The sequence below is a fragment of the Electrophorus electricus genome, chromosome 2 (genome assembly GCF_041902795.1).
Source record: "Electrophorus electricus isolate QZ-2024a chromosome 2, ASM4190279v1, whole genome shotgun sequence".
Lineage (NCBI taxonomy): Eukaryota > Metazoa > Chordata > Actinopteri > Gymnotiformes > Gymnotidae > Electrophorus > Electrophorus electricus.
In genome coordinates this window covers 12,244,311-12,271,788 of record NC_137498.1, presented here as the reverse complement: position 1 = coordinate 12,271,788, position 27,478 = coordinate 12,244,311, and the positions used below count along the sequence as shown (strand labels likewise).

General features: G+C 39.4%; 2 long non-coding RNA genes across 4 annotated transcripts in view; both read left to right on the top strand.

Moving 5' to 3' along the window:
* The window catches only part of LOC145660226 (uncharacterized), a 32,151-nt gene extending 6,514 nt beyond the window's left edge, over positions 1-25,637 (top strand). The window contains exons 2-4 of the long non-coding RNA XR_014126445.1: positions 22,170-22,476; positions 23,346-23,469; positions 25,146-25,637. This is a non-coding gene — a long non-coding RNA (uncharacterized LOC145660226). The remainder of the gene's footprint in view (positions 1-22,169; positions 22,477-23,345; positions 23,470-25,145) is intronic.
* Positions 1,212-5,840, top strand: LOC145660225 (uncharacterized). 3 transcript variants are annotated; one of them, XR_014126441.1, is made up of 5 exons: positions 1,212-1,317; positions 1,392-1,459; positions 1,616-1,648; positions 4,898-4,996; positions 5,787-5,840. It is a non-coding gene; the product is annotated as an uncharacterized LOC145660225 (long non-coding RNA). The 3 variants fall into 3 exon arrangements; XR_014126439.1 differs by lacking the exon at positions 5,787-5,840 and having other exon boundaries at positions 4,898-5,245; XR_014126440.1 differs by lacking the exons at positions 1,616-1,648; positions 5,787-5,840 and having other exon boundaries at positions 4,898-5,245.
* Positions 25,638-27,478: the final 1,841 nt, after the last annotated feature.

The following is a 27,478-nucleotide window of genomic DNA, read 5'->3' as shown; positions in this document are numbered from 1 at the left end:
TGATTGCATAGAATAAATAAATAATAAGTTTAATATTCGACAAAGACTAACAACACATTATAGAATGAAGAACAAACAGGCTAACAGAATAATAATAATATGATAACAGGGTGAGGGCAAGAAATGAGCAACAAGGGAATACAACATTAAGGGAAGACTAACGGAGAACAACAATAATAAAACATAACAGTGAGCATAAAGACAGACAAACGGGAACAACACAGAACTGGGCTACATAAGATGAACAAACGGTATTGGTCATCAGACCCGATTTTTCTCTGGGGGTATTGGGGGGGCTATAGTGGCCATCCTCATTCTCAGCCGACTCTGTCTGCTGGGGGGTCCCGTTATGTTATTTTAACTGGAAACATATTTAAAACTTAAAAAACAACAACCTATAGCCCTTGAATGAAGTGTTATGTCAACTAATCAACGGATAGTATTGTGTTATGAAGAGAAGACTGTATGACAGCTGTCTGTCAGAATCAGCCTTTATAAAAGTGTATTTAGGTTTGTGTTAGCTGTTATGAAGGACTTATGAAGACCACTCTTAACAAACATGTTAGTAAATTTGAAATGTAGATTCTGATCAAATATTAAAAAATTGTTAAATTGGTACTTAATATCAAACAAAGCTCAAATTATTACCTAAATGGAGCAACCAATTTGCTCAGTTACACCTTATAACTATCATTGTTATAAGGATAGTGAATGTTATTAGAACAAAGCTAAAAATCATATAATATTAGAGTAAATATTTATTAATTTAACAAGCAAATGTGGTGGAGTATGACAGTAGGGTGTGTTTCTACAGGTTGAGTATTAAATCAGTATTAAATTGAGCAATTAAAAAACAAAAGGGAGACAAAACACATCACTGCACACACAGGAGACTCAGTACTGCTACCCTAGTACTGCTAGTACTAAAGCAGTACACCATCTTATGCTAACAAACACATCTCCCTCTCCAGGAATCTCAACAACAGAATTTACATCAAGATTTGATGGCAAAACAAGTGCAAAGGCTCCAGCTGACGCTTCCACTACTGACAGTGCAAAGACTCTGACTGACGGTAACATGCATTTACTGCATATCAACATGGTCTCCTAATATCTTAAAAAGCAATTAAAATGCATGCTGTGTAAAAACACAAACACTAACACGCACACAAATACACATAACATTTGTATAACGTTTGCCTTCAGATGTCCAAAACCCTGCTGGTGATCTATTATATATCCTCATGACTACTGCTGTGGGAGCTGTCCTCCTCCTGCTGCTGGGTCTCGTGGGGGTCTTGTGCTGGAGATACAAAGGTACACACACACACACACACGCATGCATGCATGCATACAAGTTGTGGGTCACACTGTCTGGTTTTCTAATGTAGTCCGGAGACATGGACAAACGAGGCTAAGAAAGGGGCAAACAGAAGAGAAGAGAGAGCAGGAGACACAGGTGAATGCTCACATACCATCCACTGTAACATAAGAAAAACAACCTCCACATCATTACTGGCACATGTCCTTCAAGGTCAAATCTTCCATTGTGTGTGTGTGTGTGTGTGTGTGTGTGTGTGTGTGTGTGTGTGTGTGTGTGTGTGTTTGTTTACAGGATTGTATTGCTGTGCTTCGTTCACATGTTCAAGTGAGTGCTACTTTGTATCTGAGGGGGGTTCAGATGATACAATACAATTAGTACAGTATAGTTAAAATAAAGGATCACATATATCACATACAGCACTTTTTTATGGTTTTAAATTTTTTTTAAAGGAAAACCATCTTTGGGAAACACAAGTTGTGAAGTTCAGGTTTTGTTGAAGCAGTAACAAATACCTGAGCAGAGGGTTTTATACAGATAGTGTGTGGCGTTCCCTAGTTGTGTGGGGTCCATGGTGAGTTTCTGATACAAAGCAGCTCCTGATACACTGATGAAAGTTTTTGATTATGGCTGTTGTGATCTCTAGTTTGAAATCATTGGAGATGGTGGTGTCTAGGAAGCTCAGACTCCACATCACTTACTGTACTGAGTTACAAAGGAAGATGAAATAATAGCAGTCCAACATGACTAATCATATCAATCACTGTTTTTGGTAGAAATTATATTACTACATGGTAAATAATTTACCAGTAGGTGTAGCAGAGTCATAGAAAACCATCAGACCCAACATTCATGATATGCATGCTCCTGAGTTTGTGTAATTGAATAATTAATTGAAATGGGTGTGTTCAAAATAATAACTGTGGAGTTCAATTAGTGAGGTCATTCCTTCTGTGAAAAAACAGATGTCAATCAGGTGGCCTTTATTTAAAGATGAAGCCAACACATGTACATGCATTTCTCTCTGAAAATCTGAGAAAAATGGGTCGTTCCAGACATTGTTCAGAAGAACAACATACTTTGACTAAAACTTTGATTGGAGAGGGGAAAACATATAAAGAAGTGAAAATGATATAAAGAAAATGATAGGCTGCTCAGCTAAAATGATCCCCAATGCTTTAAAATAGAAAACAAAACCAGAGAGATGTGGAAGAAAATGGAAGACTACCATTTGAATGGATTGAAGAATAGCCAGTATGGCAAAGACTCAGCCAATGATCAGCTCCAGGGTGATCAAAGACAGTCTGAAGTTACCTGTGAGTACTGTGACAATTAGAAGACGCCTGTGTGAAGCTAATCTATCAGCAAGAAGCCCCCGCAAAGTCCCACTGTTAAAAAGAAGACATGTGCTGAAGAGGTTACAATTTGCCAAAGAACACATGGACTGGCCTAAAGAGAAATGAAGAAACGTTTTGTGGACTGATGAAAGTAAGATTGTTCTTTTTGGATCCAAGAGCCGCAGACAGTTTGTCAGATGACCCGCAAACACTGAATTCAAGCCACAGTACACTCTAAAGACAGTGAAGCATGGTGGTGCACGCATCATGATATGGGGATGTTTCTCTTATTATGGTGTCGGGCCTATTTATCGCATACCAGGGATCATGGATCAGTTTGCATATATCAAAATACTTGAAGAGGTCATGTTGCCTTATGCTGAAGAGGAAATGCCCTTGAAATGGAGGTTTCAACAAGACAACGACCCAAAACACACCAGTAAGCGAGCAGCATCTTGGTTCCAGACCAACAAAATTAAAGTTACAGAGTGGCCAGCCCAATCCCCGGACTTTAATCCGATAGAAAACTTGAGGGGGACATAAAAAATTCTGTTTCTGAGGCAAAACCAAGAAATGGAGAGGAACTGTGGAAAGCATCCTGGGCTGGAATACCTGTTTACAGCAGCCAGAAGTTGGTCGACTCCATGCAACACAGATGTGAAGCAGTTCTCAGAAACAGTAGTTATACAACTAAATATTAGTTTAGTGATTTACAACAATGCTAAATCCTAAAGATTTTTCAGTTTATACAGTAAATATTTTAGTTTGTGAAGAAAAAATGCTAAATGATTACACATGACATCCACTTATTTATTTGAATAGAAGAAGTCAGATGTTGCAAGTCAGATGTTGCAACTCAGCCCAGATCAGGGACGGTTGCAGCATGTTACATATACATTATTTTTTCTTTTGCTTTTTTGCCTCATCTTAACTGATCCCTTGGCTGCAGGCTTCTCTCTTTTTTAAGGAAATGGGAATAAGATTGGTGTGAGAGATGGTGAAGTCCAGGTCCAATGGCCCTGACTATATATGAGACTCTTCCCAGAATACTGAAGGGAACTCCTCAAAATACTGAAGGCCTTCTCCTCACTTTTGGTGTAGCCTACTGAAAACAAAGTGAACACAATGTCTGCTTTTATATGATTTATTCACTTATTCACGTTATGCCACCCCCCGCACACAGGTATAAGAAAATACAAATATTTTGTTTGTTGTGATGGCCCAAGTGCCGCAAGGCAAGGCGCAGGAAGCACAGACGTCTCTTGACGAAGACATGCATTTATTAAACGACCATTAACACCAACCTGAGTACGAACAAAGACCGACAACCACTCCAGTGACAGAGGGATTTAAATACGTTCATAAATGATGCATCTACAAAGGGGCAGGTGTGCTAGACTGAACTAACAGCACTTAGGGAGTCATTTTGGGTCTGTCCCACTGGGCCGCCACATCTCTGTGACAACGGACCGAGCCAACTTAAGTAAGAATGATGACATTTTCACTTATAATGTGAGACTGTTAAGGAAGAAAGAGGACACACCAAATGACTTTTAAAAACTTATAAAACCCTACTGCCTCCCTATATTTGTTGTGTGTGTTGGGGATAGAAGTTTGTCAAAGCTTCATTTGAATACACTTCATCTCCACTGTAACTGTAGTTATCAGAACATTCAGTAGACTGTATTGAAGAGTGTGTATGGTGTGTATCAGCAGTCCTGCTGTAGCCGTGTGTAGTGTGTGGAACTCAGTAAGAATGCAGGTGTGTGTTTATCTGCTCATTGCTGCTGATGGTAAGTTGACTTTCTCTCTACATCTGTAGATCATCAAATATCTTCTCAGTAGCTACTTTATAAGAAACACTGAAAACATCTAGTAGGAGTCCAGTTAGAGACGACATGTCATATATTTCTGATAATGTATAAGAGGCACTCCATGTTATCTGAACATATAAGGTAGAATTTGAACAATTACAATTTGCTTTTTAGACTGCCATCAGTCATAAAACCAAATCTTGAAATCAATGTATTATTGTGGTGCAGTTAAATCTCATGCATATCAGCTGCAGCACTCAGGCTGCTGCCCTGTTCCTGCACTGATATACACACCAGAGCTGAGAGCTTCACCTGGTATAAATACAACACAAACAGAAACACATGGGAAGTGATCTCCAGTGAGAGTGAACAGTACAGAAACAGAGTTCATACTTAGAACTGACCACACTTTTCTATTCTTGCAGAGGCTCCATATAAACCTGTAAATCTTACTCCAGTAGACACTGACACATCAAGTCCAACAGCTTCAACTAAACCTACTACAACAATGACACCTCCAAATGGTTAGAAGTTATTAATTTCATCAACTACTACTGATGGTAAGATTAATTTGTTTAATAGTATTCTCCAATCAACACCATAAAATGATTCCCCACTAAATACTACTACTATAACAATAATAATAGTAAGTGACATCAACAATTAATTTCTTAATGCAGGTCACTTCATATAGGATATATTTTGGGGCTACAATCCTGCACTTTTAAAAAATATATTTTTAAAAAATAATAAACCATTTGAAGCGGTAATGAATGGAGCATTTAATTCTGTTTCTCCAGTTGCTCAATTTCATAATATAAGCATATATTATGCAAGAAAGTGTTTGCATAACTGTGTAGCTTTGGTACTGAAACACCCGAGTAAAGATAAGCCTTGTTTTTGTTGAACATTGTATTGTGATCAATTAGCCTAATTTTCAGTTAAAATTGTATAATTTCTTAAGAATGTATTATTGTTGTTGTTTAGGTTGCATTTTGATCCTTAATGAGTGTTCAAATGACTTTGGATTATAACGAATACAGAGTGAGTGAACTGTACCTATGTGGAATGATTACTAATTAATTAATATATAGTTTACATGTATAGGTTATATTTACTTTATTTAGATTTTTTAATCTGAGCCTGATAACAAAATGATAGCGTAAAGAGGGGGAAATGAATTTAAAATGTGATTTTTAATATGAGACTATAATGTCATTTCAGCTGCACTTCTGTCATTGTTCTAAACAACCACTGAACAGAATTTAGCGCTCGATTATGTCATAATGTGTGTCATTCTATTTCTGACCCCAGATCAGTTTATTGAGTGGATTTGCCGATGACGATCATTTTAGACAAAACATCAACAGAGACTACAAACAATTCTTCACGCGTAAGAGGTACTGAGAAACGAAAACAAAACGTAAGTAGAATTTAATTTTATCTACAAAGGCAGATACTAAATATTTGATAACGGAATCGTATTATAAACAAGTAGCCAATATGCGAATTTAAAATGAGAACACACATTTTAATGTTGGAGAACTTTTGACTGAACGGAGAACTAATTAGTGGGCTGATAGTGAGCTCCCCGCCCCACTAGTCACGTGGTACGGCCCGCCGCCTGCAGTTGGAGTTCATGGTCTTGTGTGAAACCACGACTATGTAGTCACACACGTCTGCAGCGGGTTATTCTCCTAATGTCTGTGTGTGTTTAAACCCCGGTTGGTGTGTGCATCCTTGTCGGTCTGTGTTCGCTAATGTTCACGTACGTGGTGCACTTTATGTTTGTAAGCTGTGTTCAATGCTTCACATGTTCATCTTGCCTGTTTCGTGTGAGCGCCACTGTGTTTGTTATTCGTGTTCGTCTAATAAACGTCTGTCTACGTCAAGCGAGTTTGTGGGACCTGCGGCACTCGGGCCGTCACAGCTGTTTAATTTCACGGACCGCACAAATATTTTCAAATGCGGAATAAGTGAGTAGAGAGTGAACTAACAAAAGGAAACCTTGATAAATAAAAGGGGACGTAGCTGAAAATATTCGGGTAACCGAACTCCATTAGATGAAATACGTTGACTGAGACAAGGGAAAGTGACTTATGGGCTTGTTTTAGAAAAGCCTCTGTAAGACCACGAGTGTGGCCATTATGCACTGTCGCACAACAGACAACCTTTGTTTCACATTTATTAACATTTGTAGAAGAAATTGAGCTACAGGTGGTCATTTGTTCTGTTACATAATAACTGTATATAAAGTCTACAGGCTCTGATTTTTCATTTCCATATAGAGATATGAAACTGGGGTACAAAGGTAATCCTGTGCACAAATGCATGTAAAATAAGCCTTGTTTTATAGAAAATTGTGTTGTAATCAAAGCCTAATTTTCATTTCAAATTCAATTACTTATTAGGAATAAATCTTTAATTCTTAAAAATTAAAGTTTTTTTTTAATGTCCAAAAACACATGCAAACTTTTTAAAAGAAAGTAAACAGCTTTATTATCGTTCAGTGACAATAGAGCTTTCTTCTGCCCTTTCTAGATGCCAAGGGACAACTTAATTACTAATATTATCACCAGAAGCCAGAAGAGTTATAGATACCCTGCTCCCATTGCTTGGTTTAAGCAACATTACTGTGCCAGTTTGGGAGAAAGTGTAAGTGTCTACATCTTTTTAATGCATCCACAGTTTTATTTATTTTGCCTTCACATTTCCCTGACTTGTACAGATGGCAATCCAAAATATGCTGTCCATTAGTGGAGTTTCCACTGCCCAGGTGGGGTCAATGGATGATTCATTTCCTTTACAATTCATCACTGATTATTTCTCATTTCTCACCCAAGAAACAGCAGGACTGTAAGGAGGTTCGTACCATCCGGAGCAGAACTGCTGAACACTTTATGATCATAGAGTCAACGGAAGAGATTTGCTCTTTGGACCACAGCGCCCATGTAGAAGGTGCAGATGTACTTTCTTGCATAAATCTAGCTTTCCATTAAGAACACACAGTAGGATATGATCTTTGTTCACTTTAAATATGTGCCTGTACTTTATTATGTAATTGCATTTGTATTGATTTTTGGGAAAAATAAACATCTGTAGATGTAAGAGAGGATCTGGGTGGAGTAGGGGAATCGATTACAGAGGCAGTCAAAGTGGAGAACACCCCAGCTGGTGAGTAGCATCAAAGCACCACATCAATAATCAGAGTTTACATACATCCACTCCATGGACACCAGTTTAAAAATTCTACTTTTATTTCAAATATAAAGGCTCAGAATGCAAGAGGTTGAAGAGAGTACGCATCTTCTTCAGACGAGCATGGCAGGCTATAAAAAGCACCTTGTCCTGTGCCAAGCGCTCCAACAAAATTAGCCCTACTCTTTAACTTTTCCCAGCTCTTTTTACCAATTTATTTTGTATTTCTTTTTTCCCTTCATTTTCCCCAACCTGTCTTTTCATTTTCTGAAATAACATCTTTTGACTTTTTGATTTATTTTTGATTAATAAACTTTAATTCATGCAAAGATATAGTCTGTTTGCATTCTGGACCATTTAATCATATTTTTTCATTCTAAGACCAGCCAGGTTATGATTCTAATTCAGCCAAATAAATCTTGAATGATTCAACTCACTTTAATAACATTTTTAGATTAGCACATATATGTACAGTTTCATGTCACTCAGCATTAAGAGAGAATTTCACACTCACCTTTAGTGAGAGGAAGTACAGTAAAGGGAAAACACAAACTGAGCATCCTTGTCTCTATGGAAACACCATTGACCTCCCAGCACACACTGATAACTCTACACCCAGATCTCCACTACCACTGTGGACACACACTGACTCCAGAACTCTCACAGCATTACTTCAGTACTCCAGACCCTAATGTCCACCCAGCAGAGAGGAACTGGGAACAAATGAACTTGGCCAGAGCTCTTATGTTTCTTTTCAAGTTCACATCACCAGCTTTACGGAGACATACAAAACCACACACAGTGCCATCATGTCCTTTGACCTGTGAGGACTCTGGTTGTTTCTTCCTTTGTAATGTATCCCACAACCCCACACTGACCATGATGCTGCATCTGTGAAACCATATAGGAGACACACATGCTCAATATAAAGCAAAGGGGGTGGAGTCTGATGTAGAGGAGAGAAACAAACAGACATACTATCCCCTCACTCTTATTCTCAAACTCCTCTTTCTAAGTTTATAGTTTTAAAATGCAGTTTATAGAGTTAATCACCTCAAAGCTTGTGCACATACACATTTTTGCATTACTTTTTCATGGCATGAGATATTTCATGTTTGCACTGTCTTATGATGTCCTGTGTATTTAATCTTTTAATCATTGTATCATTTATGTTTTATTGATAAATATGCTTTGAACTCTTATACACAGTGACTACTGAATGCTGTCTGCTCTATGTCTCCAGAGTCTATAAGCATGCAAACATCCACACACACACACACACACACACACACATTAAAGAATTTCTAGATAGTGAGAGGACCTGCTTTTTGTTTGCTTTTTCAGTTTCCACATCACAATAATTTGTTGTGGACCATTGCTTATGCAGAAAGGTTCTTTAAGATTTTTTGTGAGTAATATGAAGTTCTGGATTTACTGAATGAGTCAAAAACAAACAACAAAAACCTGCATTACTCAAAATAAGAACCTATTTGAACTTTTATAAACTCTATTAATCAGCCGTTGAACATGGACATGGTTTGGGTAGTACATGAGCAGTCCCTTTTCTCAGTGAAATACTGACATCTCTCCTCACAGTACACAATATTACCCAAATTATCAGTAACCATACCAGTCCTACTCATACTAAACCTGTTTTGTACTAAATTAAATTCAAACTGGACCTGCCATTGAGAACCTAGTCTAGTTTTAGTCTTTGTTTAAAACATCATCCTTTATCCCAATTTCACATTAGAATAGACCCAGCAGTCAGTGTTGTGCTGTTTTGATTAGTAAACTACACTTTACAGAATAAATGTAGTATTTTGTACTATTTCTAGCTAGAAACCACTGATAAGCCTGTCATGGCATAGGGCAAGAAATAGACTAGAAGGGAACTGAGCTTGTGAGTGTGTGACCACAGTTCAGCTGCAGAGGTGTCAAAGCAGCACGGTTGTCACTTCTGGTCTAAAATGGGCTTTAGATTCTGATCTGGTATCCGCTGCCCAATGGTTGGAACTGTGAGAAAAGAAACAACAGCAGACGTCAGACATCCTAAGCTCTCAGACCAGAACAGTCTCCTCCTTCTTCTGGGGCGTTCATAAGGTGTTTTGAGAGCAAAATGTTTATTGACTTTAAAAACTGCACATACTTACTTTAAGATGCCATACACATATCAAATACTTTTCTACCACAATTTAGTCCACAAACCATATTTTTCTCACACCACTAATAGATTAAGAACACTGCTGTAAAAGTGGAGCCTGCATGTTATATTTGATGTATTCACTGAGCTGAGTTATTTCATGACACAAGTATTTACATGAAAGTAGGGTCATACACTGTCCATGAATGCAGATATTAGCATTAGGGTATTTATACAACTCTACACCCAGAACTCCACTACTACTGTGGACACACACTGACTCCAGATCTCAGTCCAGAACTCTCTCAGCTGTACTTCACTGAGGTCCACAAGGACTTCACTACAGTATTGTGGTGTCTTTTGAGTCCTGAGAACACCTGAGGTCTGTTTTTTCATTGTGTAGTTTCACAGAGCCCACAGGGCCCCTGGTGCCGCTGTGAACCAGACATGCTTGTTGTGGTTTCAGTGTGGGGGTGTCTGTGGGGGAAGAAAGAGGAGGCTTGAGAAACCACCAGAAGGCTGAAAAAGCCTCCTTGTTGACAACTTGCCGTTAAAGCAGCCATGTAACACAGCCAGTTTACTGGTGGACAAATACTGCATACGCTACTTATAGTATAGTCATGACACTTTATAAACATAAAATGCATAAATACAGCAAACATCATACAGCATAAATACATAAAATCAGCAATAGAGCGGGTTGTTTTTTGGTAATGAATGGTGTTTCAAAATATGTATGTTTATGTCTCCTCCACCACAAATCCTTTTTTCTTGTAATAAAGTGTAAATATTTGTATTATTCTATTTATTATGTATTTGACAGCTATTTGACAAGCCAGTTATACAGAGCCTGTGTGATCAGTTATAATTAGACTCTGCCTTTGCTATGAGCCATTACACTTAATACTAAAAACTGCTGGTTAAAACCACAAGGACTAAAAGCACGACTAACAGCTCGCTCAGACCATGTGTGTTTCTTTTTAAAAACAGCCCAGGTAGCACAGAGGTTTAAATCCAGTCATTGTGGCCCCCTGCAACATCATTATTTATCATGTTCCTGTGCCTCATACACCTTCACTTGGGCCCAATCACATTTCACCCCTTGACCCTACCACTTAGCCCTGGCCCTCCATATGCGGTGTTCATAAGTAAGGGTTGGGTGTCCGATAGAGGGCTAGGGTGCACTGTTAGTGCTAAATGGCCCTCCAAACTGAAGGTTTTCATAGTCCCACTCCAAACTGAGTGTTTCTCAGAATCCCTTGTGAATCATTGAAAAAATGGAAACAGAAGCAAGGGGGAAGATTTTAACCACTAGCCTTTGTAACTCAGTCCGAAGGAGCAAGATGACACTTGAAAACAAGGGGTAGGAGGAAAAATGAGAGGGGATTGGGCCTTGGTAAAAATCTAAGCACTAAATCTAAGAATAAAATGGTTTGAAACATATTACTTTTAATATGCATGGTTTTACCTAATCCTAGAGATATATAATAAAGTTATCTGTTACAGGACAAGGGGATTTTCAGATCCAGTACAGACATTAAGTCATATAAAATCAAATATATTTGGAAAAAGAACTAAAATTCTTACTCTCTAATGCACAAACATTAAAAAAATTAGATCCCCTCTAAAATCCTCAATGTCAGACCTAGCTACCATACATTGTACATTCTTTAAATTGAGAACAGCATTTTGAAGTCTGATTTCTGACTCAGTTACTGCTCAAATGGTTAAACCAGAACTGTATACATATTTTTACAATTATGGCCCCTCCACTTACTGGCTTAGTAGCAGTGTTACTGTGATTCTTATTACTTTATCTGACACCAAACCAGAGGTGATAAATCTGATTTTGAACCCTGACAGACTCAAAGGGGCCTGGATGTTGCACCAACTGCTGTGATCAGATCATCATAGTGAATCAACATACAAGACAACACACCGGGAATGCACACCTCGGGACAAGAACAGGACCTCTAGAAAGTTGGACTAGACATTAATTGCTTATTTTTTCACTTATTAAATTCATTTTTCTTTTTAAATTGTTATTATAGTGGTGACCATTGTTGGCCAGAGGAGGATGGGCCCCCTTTTGAGTTTTGGTTCCTCTCAAAGTTTCTTCCTCTTACTTCTTCCTCTTGGGAGATTTTTCTAGCAACTGTTGCCCTTGGCAATCCAGTAAAACTGCAATCTAACGTGTTGCCACTAGGTGGACCCATGCTACAATTTTACGTAAATCATATGGCAACACCGGGATTATAAAATGACAAATTTCTTATTAAGACTGATATCATTTATTTTTAAAAAGTCCAATTTTCCTTCTATAAGATTGATGTATTTTTTTATTGACTTACATAATTCATACCTTTAACCTGTGCATTATTGTACAGACCTAGAAAAGGCTTTTGATATGTAGAAGCTGAAAGCAACAGTACATTTGTGGTGTGAGTAGAGTTCTCATCTCTAGTGGTGGAGTGACATTCTTACAGAGTGAGGACCAGTTTTTTGGCCAACAAACAAGTTACTCCTGCAAACAAATTCCATATCAAATTTGAAACTGAACCACACTACTCAAACTGAACATGTGCAATTAAAAATACACCCTGACTTATGTTTCATGCACTGCATTATGTATAAAAATAATGTTTTCAAATTAAATACTCCTTTAAACATCTGGTCAAACTTTTTTAAAGTCTCAGGTAGCCAGTTCTGTGGCTGCCGTAATTCCACCTGCTGTTGTAACAGACACAGTTGTACTGCGCCTTTAAGAGGGAGGTTTATGGTTATGTAGATTGAGAGAGCCATCACCTTTCTGCTCGCCTTCTCAACACTCCTTTTTCTTTGGTAACGCTGTACGGTGCTTTTTACTGTTTTCTTTACGTATAAATACAGTGATGGTAGCCGTGTGATCTGGCTTGAAGTGGTCCAGGAGAGAATAAAAGTCTTTCAGATTGTCCACAGCAGTGTGTGTGTCACTCCATGTTAACTCCACGCATCGCGGTTACCCCGTAGCACCTGTTCCTCACTCCAGGTAAGAAGCGTTACACTGTTTTCATTAATAAGCCTTTGAAGTACTTTGGGTGTCGTAGTGAAATGAAATGACCAAACAGCAGTGAGGGAGGTTATGTTGGGTCTCACCCCCTGAGCTTCTACATCGTGTCTCTATAACAAAGGACGGAGCCACTTAACTAAGAATGAGACCGTCCTCACTGACAATGTGAGAATATCTGATAGATCACTGACTGATAAGGAAGAAAGAGGACGTACCACATGACATCTTACAAAACCTACCACATCTCTATATTTGGTGTGTGTTGTGTTGAGCTTAGTTTGTCAGAGTTTCATCTGAATACACTTCCTCTCCACTATAAGTGTAGCTGTGAAGTCATTCAGTAGACCGTATTGAAGAGTGTGTACGGTGTGTATCAGCAGTCCTGCTGTAGCTGTGTGTAGTGTGTGTGTAACTCAGTAAGAATGCAGGTGTGTGTTTATCTGCTCCTTGTGCTCCACGCTGCTGATGGTGAGTGTTACCTTCTCTCTACAGGTGTTGTCATCCTCATACATTCATTTGCACAAAGGCATTTATATCTGGGAGCAGCAGAGAGCAGCAGCTCACCACTTATCCCAGATTCTGTCTATCGACCAAGAAATGTTTGAAGTCCAAATTTTGCCTCTTTATTTTAGAACAAAAGCTGTTAAATGCTAACAAACACTGGAGGTCAGCAGAAACTCAAATATAGTCTTCGTAAATAGATACCCACAAACTTCTCTCAAGCCGGTCAAACCGCATCCAAGTGTTAATAAATGTCTCCCAGACTAGTCGGTGTGTCGTATAACTCACTGTGAACTAGACAAGTGAAGAAACACGTCACCGGGAAGCGACCTGGATGAGGTTTGAGGACATGTAGCTCGATATCTGACTTATTTACAAATCCTATTAGCTATCGTTGCTGTTGGCTTCCAGTGTTTGTTAGCAATATTAGCAGCGTTTTGTTCTAAAGGAGCGAAATATGGACTCCAAGCATGTCTTGTCCACCCGAGTTAAGGGAGAATAAAGTAAATTTGATTCTTCGCCGACTTGTTCCGTTAAGTGGCACTGAAATCTGCGCTGTGGTTCGGTCCAGTAGAGAGGAACCGCTGCTAATTACTTGCTAATTGCTGATTAGTTACTTCAGACCAGCATAAGGTAGGAATTGTAGGGACTTTAGTAAGACTGATAGAATTAAGAAACAGGAAGAGTACTTGAGTAATGTGACTCTTACAAGGATCATTTTGCTCTATAAATCTGCACATTTATAAAAAATGTTTTTTATTATGGTGTGGTATGTGAAATGTGCTCACTTGTTTATTTCTGTTATTTATTCCTCACTTGTTCATTCTGTGTATGATGCAGTTCTTGTCTACTACCCACTTCTGTATCCAGCTGCCTCTGACAGAGGTCACACCTCATTGTGGTTGATTGTATATGTGGTACAGTCCTGTACATGTGGTGTATGATGTTTGTGTTTGGTGCTTCTGTGTGTTTTCCCGAGTGTGGGTGGGTTTGGGGGAAAGAGTACAGAGGTTTTGGATCTCATGAATTTTGACATGCCCATCATATCTCTTATTGAGCTAGCAGTCAAACAAGACAGTACTACTCTATATTACCATGGAGACCAGAGGAGGGGCAGAGCTCACTACCTGTACATGTGGTGTGTGATGTATGTGTTTGGTGCTTCTGTGTGTTTGCCCAAGTGGGGAGTGGGTGTGGGTTTGGGGGAGAGACTAAAGAGAATTCTGATCTCATGAATTTTGACGTACCCATAATATCCCTTATTGAGCTAGCAGTCAAACAAGATAGAGTAATACCATTTTACTGTGGAGACCAGAGGAGGGGCAGAGCTCACTACCTGCAGGTTAAAGAGCTGGACTGGTACTGAATAAATCCATTTCAATCAGGAGGTCTCAGCTATCAGGACTTCCCAGAGGGTTTCAGCCAGACAGCTGTCTCCCACTGTGAAGACAGTGTGTGTTTGTTTGTTTGTTTTAGCCTATTTATATGGTTTACCCCCATGTTGCTCAGGGACACTGACTATAGTACTTGCTGACACTTCCTACAGTGTAGTGACCCAGATTAGGCTGGACCCCTGCTCAGGATTTCTGAAACACAACCCATGCTTAACCACATGGTCAACCAAAGTGGCCCAGATCTCATCCGTGATGGTTGCTCTTCCTCGCCCTCATCCTCGCTCTCCAATACTGACCTCCATTGATACCCAACCAAGACATCGAGCCTGTGGCCTCTTTATAGTGCTCAGGCTCTGATTTCTAAGTGTCATTAGTAAAATTTGTCAAGTGTCATTTACATTTGAGGGTTTTCCATAAGAAACACGTATTTCTGTTGAATGATGTGTCCAATATAGAGAATTGTGCTTAGCGTATTGAAAAAAATGTGTTTTAGAAATACAAAATGAGTGTAAATCAGGGAAGGTGCTTTTGGTTTAGTATAACAGGTCAGGAGATGGGCTACATGAGTTAGTGGTTTCAATTATTGTCACATGTCCCCGTTTTTCTGTCTTACAAAAACAGTACAGTTTCCCAGCAAGCACCTCTTCCTCCTAGCAAACTTGGAGCACTGTTTAACAATTTAACAATACATAACTAAATAACTAACACTCTCTCTCTCACACACACACAGACACGTATACACACACACAAAAACATGCACAGCTGCTGCAGGATGGCCAGACCCACATCTGAAGGACTTGGAGAAAGACAATTTTACACACATAGTAAATGTACATTCAAAGGGATACTTGTAGATGCAAATACACCTTCCTGCCCTGCTCTCTCTCTCTCTCACACACACACACACTCTCTCTCTCTCTCTCTCTCTCTCTCTCTCTCTCTTCTTGTTGGGTGTTTGGGCTTCAAGTTCTCCTATGTTGTTCCTCTTATCTTAGAGGCTTAGAAAAATTTACAAATAAAAAATGAACAAATAAGAAAAAATAAATAAACATAAAGTACAGTACAGCATGCACCTCTTCCTCCTCACATATGTATTGCTAAACTTGGTGCACTTTAGCAATACATAAATAACACACACACAGACATGCATATGCGCATGCTTCCTTTTTGGATTTGTGATCTTAAAAATCTGCTGTGCTGTTCCTCTGAGTGGTGCGTGAATGACATGTTTACTTCTTTCACTCACCCATGAAGACTGTAAAACAGTCTCCAAATCCTCATCAGTGACAGATTCAGCTCTGAACCTCATGGTTTAATCAGTCAATCACTGACTCTGGCAGCATAAATTCATTCCAGTGACTCCAGTTTAAAGACTTTTCTTATTTAGTCCCAAGTTATTCTGATGTCACCATAGTCATAGCTACCAGTTTACAGATGTGAGAATTCCCAGCATGCACCGCTTCCCCCTCACATGTGTATTGCTAATCTGGGTGCTCTGGGTGCTACGTGTGAAATGTGCTCACTTGTTTATTTCTGGTTGTGTTATTTATTGCTCATTTGTTCATCAATTGGTCAGGAGGCTTGGACATCCCATGCTACTGCTGCACACACACACACAAAACACACACTGTTTCTGTTAGTACTATTTTTTCCTCAGTTGTTCATTCTGTTTATGATGCAGCTCTTGTCCACTACCCACTTCTGTATCCAGCTGCCTGTGACAGAGGTCACACCTCATTGTGGTTGATTGTATATGTGGTACTGTCCTTTACATGTGGTGTATGATGTATGTGTTTGGTGCTTGTGTGTGTTTTACTAAGTGGGGCGTGGGGGTGGGTTTCAGGGAGAGGCTACAGTGAGTTCTGATCTCATGAATTCTGACAAGCTCATCATATCCAAGACGATACTACTCTGTGTTACCATGGAGACCTGAGGAGGGGCAGAGCTCACTACCTACAGGATAAAGAGTTGGACTAGTGATGAATAAATACATTTGGCAAGACAACTGAGGTATCCATGTCCAGCTCTACGGTGGGTGTGAAGACCCATTGTGCAGAAAATGCATAAATTAAAAAAAACAAATTCATTAGAATGGAAACACGTGTGCTACTGTTCTGAAATGCAGTGCAACTTCAGAAATGCTGCAAACTCAGTCACAATACAATGGAAGTGTTTTCTGAAGTTGCCTCGCATTTCCAAAATATAGCACACATGGCATTTTGAATAAAGTGTTTTCTGAATTTGTATAGTGTTCAGGAATTTGCATCAAGTTTGTAAACTGTAGCACACGTTTCCCTTCTGTGTTCTTGAAAAGAAACAGTAAATCAAACATAATGTGGAATACAAATGTCGCAACAAGACTGAAGGGGAAGTAGGTGAGACGCTGATTCAGAGATGGAACTGCACCTTAACAACCACAGCACCACAAAAGATACCGAATACAAACAGTGCAGACTGACTCTGCTTATTGGTTTTGCCAAAGTCATATCTGGGCCCCTACCATGAAAAACTGAATGTCACTCACTTTATTGAAATAAAAAAATTTTAAGTAATATGTAAATATTGTTACATTTTCAAAACACATTGTTTACTCTCCAATTCCTTACAGTCTATATATAGAATATAATCTGTAAAAATAGCCTGTTTTGAAATCACTGTTTCTCTGATGTCATGAGAACCAGCTCATTTACTTATCTCTGCCTCTTTGGCCTACAGCAGTTTAACCCCCAACACCTACATTGCAGTTCTCAGACATATTTCAGCTCTTAGTGCTTTTTAAATGAAGCACAATACAGGGCAGCCAATCAGAACAGAGCTCATTTATCTTACATCTTAAAGGAACAGCTACAGAAACTGCCTGTTTAATTCCAAGGGATAAAGAGAGGATGGAAAATAGTTGTGTAAAATTGAATTATGACTCTTTTTGGAAGATAACGGCACAAAAACATTGTAAGAAGACACCTAAGAAAACTCTAAAATAAAGGAAAAATGTAGGATATGCGACCTCTAAAGACCTTTTGGTGTATTTGGTGAGGTGGGAAGGTGAGTGGCTACAACTACAGCTGAGGAAGCACCAGGGGCTTCTGTCTGGGTCCCACTGGGCAGCCATATGCAGAGCAGCTGTGTACAGCACAGGTTCTGAACTTGGCTGAAGAGTGCAGTTTCAGCACCTTGGACAGCAGTCAGGCTGCCTTGGAGATGAAAGATGTTTGGTCTGTGGTATTGGTCTACTCTGCACATATTTTATTAAAGTCTGTCCTTATATGGTCCTTTTAATGAAATCTACATATCCAAGTACAATCCCCATCTCTAAGTAAAACTATCATCTCTTGGAATCACTGAAATAAAAAATGGGGAAAAAAAATAGCAAAGCATTAGCCATTAGATTAGAACATATTATTCCATCACTGATCAAACTGGTTTCATCAAAGGAGACACTCAACCATTAACAGGGTAGACTACTTAACCTAATACTGTGACGGTGGCAGTTCAGAGGGAGCGAGAGGCAAGGTTGCGCCAAAGTGCTCCTTATTTTCAATTGTCAATATGTGACGATACCACTACTAACGACAAACACTACTCTGTTCCAATAGTCCTTGTAGCGATGTACACGTTGGGAGTGAGCAGTCCGACGGGCCACTAATGTGCTGCACTCTCTCTTGACCTGTGAGTTTAAATAGAGAGAACGAACAAGGAACAGGTGGAGGTGATTAGTAGGCAGGAGACTGGGAATGAGGCAGGTGTTTAGTGTGATCCCTAGCAGGAGTGGGTGTGTCCCTCCCTCTGGCTGCCCGGCCAACCGTGACAAATACGTTACACCTCACTCCACATATTAGAAACTCCTATGCAGAGAAGGCCTTCAATAAAAAAACTGGAAGTTTTTCTCCTCACATTTTATCTGTAACACCACACCTAAGGCCACAGTCAGTATTAATGTAATAACATCACAAAATGTGCATAGAGGTACTAGGCAAGGAAACCCACTCTCTCTATTGCTGTTCTCAGTTCTTATATTTATACATTTTTTATTACTATTTTTGCTTTTTTTTGGGGGGGGGTTGTCTTTTTAGTTATGATTTGTTGTTGTTGTTGTTGTTGTTGTTGTGACAGCACAGTGCACACTAGCCTACAGCCTCAATTAGTTACTTTACAGATATTCACCATTTAGCATTTATACATTTTTTATTACTATTTTTGTTTTTTGGGGTTTTTGTCTTTAAGTTTTTATTTTATTTTATTTGTCTTGTTACAGTGCAGTGCACACTAGCCTACAGCCTCAATTAGTTACTTTACAGATATTCACCATTTAGCAAACAGTTGTTAAACAGCTTTTGACAGCTTTAACAACAAAAAGAACAAAGTAACAAAGAGAAAAGGAGAGAAAATGTTTCTACTTCCTGTGATAACTGGGTTGTGATGACGTTGTACTGTTTACATCCAAAGTGATCTTTTCTTTGGTGACTCCTTTAGTGGTTCTGTATCAGTGGGTGAATTTCACAGCTTCACTTAAGTAGTTTTTTCTTGATAGTATGAAAACTACAACATGATCATAGACTGCTGCATTCCACCTGTACTTTATGAATAATATGAATGTTATCGGACAATCCTCATGTTTACCTGATTAAATGATCAATGTTTATTTTGATCAGCATGTAGTCTAGAGCTCTTCCTGTCTGATCTGTCTAATATTTGCTAAGCTACACATTCAGTTTGGTCCTCTGATCACTAAGTGCAGGAGTGAAATGATGTGACCAAACAGTGCTGAGGGGGATCACTGTGTAGCACTACTTCTTACTGCAGGATCACTTTACTGAGGATGGGGTCTGAACACTGGGCAGCTCAGGAGGAAGTGATGACACTAGAAAGACACTGTTTCACTGTTAGATTTAGTCTGTATGTGAGAGAGAAAGAAGTGGAGGAATAATTTATTTTGCACTTGAACACACTTCCCCTCTATTGTGGATATTAGTGGGTGGTGAATTTAAGTGAAGTTCTACTGAGAGAGTTGTAGAGTTCCAGGTCATAGTTGTGTGGTGATTCCCACAGACAGACTGTAGTCTGGGGTGCAGTTTTCAGTGTTCAGTACACTGTAGTTTTGTAGAGTGTATAAGATGTGTAGCAGCGTTACTGCTGTAGCTGTGTGTAGTGTGTTGTGGAATGCAGGTGTGTTTTTATCTGCAGATGTGTGTTTACTTCCTTTTTGGTAATGATGTGCAGACGAAGTCCTGTGAAGCGTTTGAGGTTCTTCCTTATTGTACTGCTAAAGGATTCGAAGCATTGGAGCATTGAAAGCTGGTGACAAAACAGCGACACCTGGTGGTTCTCATAAATTATAGCAGCCATAGATTCAAAAGTGCGCAGCACTATAAACAATACAACACTGCACCGCCTTCATATTTAATAAAAAAAAAAGAAGAAATATTTTTTGGATTATCAGTAATGCTGCTTAAACATTAGTTCTGCAATAATTTGCTTAAAATCATTTTTCCCGTTTTATGTGAAAACTTAGTACAGTAAAATGTTGCAAACTATTCAGGGAGACAGGTTAACATTGTGAAACATTTATTCTCCCTTTTGGATTCTATATTTTCCACATTTCCAATTTTTAGTAAAAATATATAGTTTCCAAGTTATAGGATAGTGCCAAACTTATGAAACAGTCTCACTCTCATCCTGTGCTTCGGTGAAGTTTTTAGTTTCCACCACCATTAGTCACGTGTTATTAGTAACTTTAGTGGTAATATTAGTGGTAATAATAACTTTGATACAATTTTCGGGACACTGTGATACGAGCTTCGATGTCTTAGTATCAAACGTTACATCACACTTTTTTTTTCTGAAGTTCTTGTGAAGCTTGTTTGTCTCTTTTTTGGTGTTCCATTTAGTCAGTTTGCATCATTTTGTTACTTCTGACGTCATTGTCTACCAGTTTTGGAAATAAAGAATTTTCGTTTACACATGTGCGTCAAGTCCAGTCTGCCTCCGCGTTACATTATTGTTCTTAAAACTGCACAGTGTGCAGATCATTAATGTTGGTGCACCAGTTGGACCAAAATCACTAATGTGTTCTTATTTTAGCTTTTTGGTTTGAAACATCTAAAATAAGAAGCAAGGCTTTGCTATGACAAGTTGCAAATGGGCATAAACAAACAGTCATAAAAGTTGATTTAGTCAATGTTGATGTCAATTTGATATTACAAGTGATATATTTGGAGTTTCTGTTACTGTAATTATTTACCCCTGTGCCACTTACCTACAGCCAACAGCAGAGGTGCAGGCAAAGGTCTAATGCACATAAAACTTATAAAATGTATCTGAATCCAAATAATGCCTGTAATTACAATTTATATTCTGAAGAGAGTACTCTACTGCATAGCCTAACATGTTATGAGAATATGCATAACCACCTTTCTAAAATTCCTCAATCTTAATACATCCTGCTTTGTCAGAGGTTCAGCCAGCCTAACATAGGATTTGATCTACTAAACGTGCAGTGCAGAGATTGGATACTTTATAGGAAACTAGTGTCAGCACTCTACAAAAATACAGCTGGTTCTTCACTGCAGTCAGTACTTAAATATCTGCATTTAATACTGTCATGCTCGCTGCCCCAGACTACGCCTCCCATCAGTCGCAGTCCACCAGTGCAGTGGATGTTCCCCTCTTAATAATTTGAGTTCTTAATGTCATCTGCGAACATCTGGACTCCATCAATCTGATTACAAATACTATATGAAGAGCTGAGCTTCATATGAGTTCAATGTAGCAAAGGGTTAATTAACATAATACAAGACAATTAGTTATACATTAGAATAGAATAGATATTATAATGAAACTAAATAAATGATATGTTACAGAAATACAACAGTACTTTCTAAATGTTACCAGAGAGAGAGAGAGAGAGAGAGAGAGAGAGAGAGAGAGAGAGAGAGAGAGAGAATGAGCACGCACAAGCCCAAGAAGAGATTTGTATTATATATTATATCTGAACATGTAAGGTAGAATTTAAGATTTGGTTATTAGGCTGCTTTCAGTCATAAACCAAACCTTGAACTCAATGTATCATTGTGGTGCAGTTAAATCTAATTACATATAACCCATGTATATCTGATTCAGTGCTCAGACTAGAGCATAATAATCAGAGTAAAGTAAGTAATCAGTACATGGTTGTATAGTAAATGTTACTCTGAACAATCACTCTAGTAGTTGTAGGAAGTAACATTTCAGTGCAACTTACAAGTGTGTAAAAGATAATTACACTTTCTACTTACAGTAATATGTTTAAAGCAAATCACTGTGTGCTTGAGACAGTTAAGCCATGTTAAAAAGAAAACCAAAGATGAAATTCAATTTTTGGTACATGCACAGGAGGGGATTGATAGTGAAGGTCTTCTACTGGTGTGTTTCTGCAGGCTGTACACTGGAACATCACAAGATCACAGAGATCACTGCATATGCAGGAGACTCAGTACTGCTGCCCTGTTCCTGTATTGACCCACACACCAGACCTGAGAGTTTCACCTGGGAGAAATTCCAAGACTCCAGTAGCACTGTGATCTCCAGTGAGAGTGAACAGTACAGAAACAGGATTCAGCTGGGTACTGTTCACTCTCCAGGAAATCTCTCTCTACTCATATTACACCTGACTGTGGAGGATGAGGGAGATTACAGGTGTCAAACTAAAGGGAATACACACAAAGACGTCAAACTTTGTTTCAGGTAATATATTATTCAGAAACACACAAATTAAAATTTCACAAGTAGATTTCACCTGGTACATGTCCACCATGAACTTTACAAATAAATGTAATATAAATACATGCACCACACACTTTATAAGAAACAACATCACATATTACTAACAGGACACTAAACAGGACATTTACAAATAGAGAAACACCATTACATATTTATGTATCTAACATGTGGACGACATTATCCTCAGATATTAGTCACCAGACACCCTCTGTCACCAGTCTAGAAGAGTCAAACACAACTGACATACATTTCACCTGCCCTCACTGAACACGTTCAGTACCTCTAATAAGTGAATGTGTAGGTATAATTACAGACTATGTTCACCTGGTATCTTACACAGTTTGTGTGTCATCCTGCACCCAGGACATCACTGGTCAGTTTCTGACCACAGATGTCCCAGTATATGTGAATACTGAACCATTCTCCACACGTCAGTCCCACTACAGTGCTGGAGGCTTGGTAGTGGGTGTTGTACTGATGTGAGTGGTTCACGTACAGCAGTGTTGCTGGATTCAGTACTACTGGTCGGTTGAGAGTGTTCTGCCAGTGAAAGATATCCAGCCAGCAGTCGTTTACTGGTCAGACACTGATCATGACTGGAGTTGGAGGATGGCTTACACTAACTGTGTATTACAGCAGATGGGCTAGAACCAATGACTCTACAAGATTTTTCTAATCCATTTATATTTTAATGCATGTGACAGAGGGCATAAACATTTCACAAATGGATTTGTTTTGTCTTCATATGATGGTTCACAGATGAATGTCACTGGTTGTACAGGTTATTTCATAACAGTAGTGTAACATGTCAGTGTTTCTGCTTTCTCTAGTCTGTGAGGATGTTGTGAATCCTCCCACAGTGCTGAGTGGATTTGTGGGAGGGTCTGTCCTGCTGACAGTACAGGTGTAGCATCAGCATTCATCATCTTATAGCGGTCCAACTTCAAGTAACAGGTAAACCAACCTCTTGTGTATTTAATGTATGAAATGTGGCTGACTGCATATAGTGACTGGTCTGTACCAATAACTACTGTACTACATAAAACAAAAAATCTATCCAGCGGCAGGATCTGCAGTTCTACTTCTGTCTGTTTCTAGTTACATCTTCTGTTTGTATTTGTATTTCATGCCTCTAGTTAATGACTCTTGTCTGCTGCCCTGTTATATATACAGTATATAGATAGATAGAGGGAGGGAGGGAGGGATCGAGAGATGGAGAGAGAGAAGGAAGGAGGGTCGAAGAGAGGGAGAAATAGAAAGAAAAAGAAAAGAAAAAAAGATAAAGAATGGGGGTAAAAACGTTTGACTTTATGAAACAAAATAGATTTAATTGTCTACCAGCAGGGGGAGCGTTGCGCTTCCTTTTCACAATAAAACAAGGCGGTGAACGTCAACGCGTCTCCTTGAGTTGTAATAAGTATGCGTGTGAGAGAGAGAGAGAAAGAGAGAGAGAGGGGGAGAGAGAGAAAAAGAAAAAATAAGAGCAGAGAAAAGAGTCTCCTCTCACAGCTGGTGATGACACTGAGTTCATTAACACACACTAACACTAACACATTAGGACCAGTCTGAAGTACAAACAATCAGACCAAAACAAATTATTACACTTCACAAACTAAACTACATCACCCACTGGAACACAAACACAAGCACAAAGCAAAATGCAACGTTATCTGGCCCTAAAACGTCAGTACACTGTAGCAGACGACCTGTACACAGTGACTGACATTAAACACAGAACCACGTTGACTCAGAGAACACAGCCTGGCCGTCCAGACCAGCCGATATAAATGTCATGGCTGCCCAGAGAACAGAGACTCTGTCAGCAATGTAAATATGACACTGTAGAGACAGAGCTGCACTTCCTCATTGAATGTGAAAAATTCATCCAAATATGGCAAATTTACTTTACAAAATTTGAGATGATCCACCCCAACTTTAAGTGTCTGTCTAACACTGACAAACTGCCCATCCTACTGGGCGAAAAGAAGGAAAGCAGCGCTTTAGCTGGGTGATGCATATCTGCCTGCCGTAAGATGAGGGACAGTGATTAACCCACCCAAACACACACACACACACACACACACACACACAGACTATATTACCCAGTATATAAAAGTTACTTATTTATTATTATTAACTATTTATTACTTCCCTTTCTTTTCACTTCTTCCCTTTTACTTTTTCCAATTATTATTATTTCAGACCAATTACAGTTTCTCTTCAAGTTCTTTATCATAACAGAATTCTTAATTTCCATAACTGCAAAGGTTGTAATGTTGTGTAATGTTCATGTTGTAATACTACTTTGGCAATACTATAGTTGTATATGGTCATGTCAGTAAAGCTTACTGAACTGAAATGCACTGAGAGAGAGAGAGAGAGACCCGACCCAGGAGCCCCTAATTCATTCACTCACAGAAAACGACAGAAGGACACACTGCACCTACAGAGCCCTGCAGCTTCAGACGTAGCCAACGTATCACCACCACTGACACACAGACAACTGAACACGTCTGCTTGGCCAAACTGTACATACATCAGTTCTGTAGTACAAAATCTAAACTTGTTAAATACATAACAGCCCTGAACCCTCATTACTTATAACTGATCACACTTTTCTATTCTTGCAGAGGCTCCATATAAACCTGTAAATCCTCCTCCAGTGGACGCTGACACAACAAGTCCAACAGCTTCAACTAAACCTGCTACTACAATGACGTCTCCAACAGGTTAGAAGACATTTAGTCCATGTGATGGAAAATGATACGGAACTATGTATTATGTGATTCATATAAAATCACACTGATCCTTTTGTTCTTAAATTAATAATGTTGTTTGCACATTTGTATCCGCCTGTTGCTGATTAAGTTGAACATGTATCAGGAACTGTTAACATCAAGGTCAACTCGACATACAACCCACACTGTTTGGAGTCAGTTTGGGTTGCTTTGTGGGAAAAACCAAGCCGAGAGCTGATTGGCTTATAGCCACAGCAACAAAGGGAAGAAGAGCTGCTTAAGAAAAGATGATTGGTTAAAGACAGCACAGGAGTAGTATAACTAGCCACGCTTTTGTATACTCGGGGCTCCCTATCTGAGGCGAGCCAAACATTTATTTTATTCTTTTTCTAATTAAATTACTCTCTTAATCACGTCTGACTTGCTGTTTGTTCAAAATTCCACAACAGTCCATCATCTAGCAATGGAGGTAACATGCATTGGTTTAACGAGTGTGGGGTAGGATGCAAGTGTGAGTTATCTTTGATGTGGTTTTTAATGAAAATGAAAGCACACGTGAACATACGGTGTGAACGTTGCATACACAGAGTAATACATGCGATTAATGCAAAATAATTGACATTAGTGGTTGGAAAGGTTCAGGCTTTATATGGGAAATAATGAGGGTGAGACTAGACCCTATGGGCAGCTAAGTGAAAGGGGAGACACAGGACCCCTGTGTGATGGTGGTGAAGGGGTGTTACAGTAGCCCCCACCCCAACGTGCAGCTCCTGACGTGCGTACCAGCTGACAAGCGAACCCGAGGCCAGTGTAACATGGCAGGGTCTGGGCTGGGGACAGAAACCTTGACAGGGACATCTGGATAAAGAGAAAAAAAGTCTGTTGGGTGAGGGGTGGAAACAGGACCCTGTGCTGCAACTAGAAACCTGACAGCAGGCTGGACAGGAAACTGACACCAGGACTCAGGGACAGAAGAGGACAGGATTCCAGGCTGGACAGTGGGATGGACTGGAGGTCGTCTGAGAGGAGGTGCAGGAACCTCTACAGGATCAGAATGGGAGATGGGCTGGACAGGGGCGGGACAACAGGAACTGGAACCACAACTGTAATTGGGACAGTTACACAGACAGTAATGGGGACAGACAAAGACAGACACTGGCATTGGTAGGGTAACAATGAAAGGTCATGACAGTCCCAGTACAACAGAGACGTGACAGGAGGTGGCCAAGCCACACACATAAAAACACATGCACCTGCATCCATGCACATTCATACAAACAAAAACATACACACACACACACAGCTGCTTCAGGATGGCCAGACCCACATTTGAAGGACCTGGAGAAAAACATCATTTTACACACACCCTAAATGTACATAGTGATACCCCCCACCCCCATGGTTTTGTGGGCTTTAGGTTCTCCTGTGATCCAGGTATAAACTTCATATTTTAATCAGTCAGTCACTGACTCTGGCAGCATGGATGTGGGTGATGTTGATGACATCAAGCAGGTCAGTAGAACAGACCCTCCCACATGACCCTTTTGGTTCCCCCAGTTAATGTGCAGTCTGTGAAAAACACCCGATGGAAACAGTTCAAAATTGCCAGGATGAGGGCCTCTGCCATCCTTTTTGAGTATTAAACAGGCCTTGACCTCCATAATAACCCACAGTAACATGCGCACTCTTTAGAAATATAGTCTACTGAGTGTTCTACACTTACAGTGGAGAGGAAGTGTATTCAAATGAAATTTTGACGAACTTCTAACCCCAACAGACACACCAAATATTTTTACTACCCTGTTTGGTCAGTTCATTTCACTATCAGTTCAAAGGGATATTTTCTTCTTATTAATGAAAATAGCAGGTGGAATTAAAGCAGCTAAAGAATTGGCTACCTGAGACTTTTAAAAAGTGTTGAACAGATGTTAAGGAGCATTTTAATTTCAGAGCATTCTTATTACCCTCAAAGCAGTTTGTTAAGCATCTGGATGGTCAACCCTCAGTGAGGAGTCCGGTTTCATCTTTGTGAACCTCAGGTGCCTGGAGAGAAGTCCTGAGCTGCACACAGGACACTGGAATCATTTGTCAGAGGATATTTGAAGAGTACCGACAAGGGTGTGCAGCTTAGCATTGAAAAGTCATGGAAATACCTACCTGTTCATTGAACGGTTGTGGCATCCTCCAGTGTTGTTAATTGAGGTGATGTTGGTTAAGTAACGGGT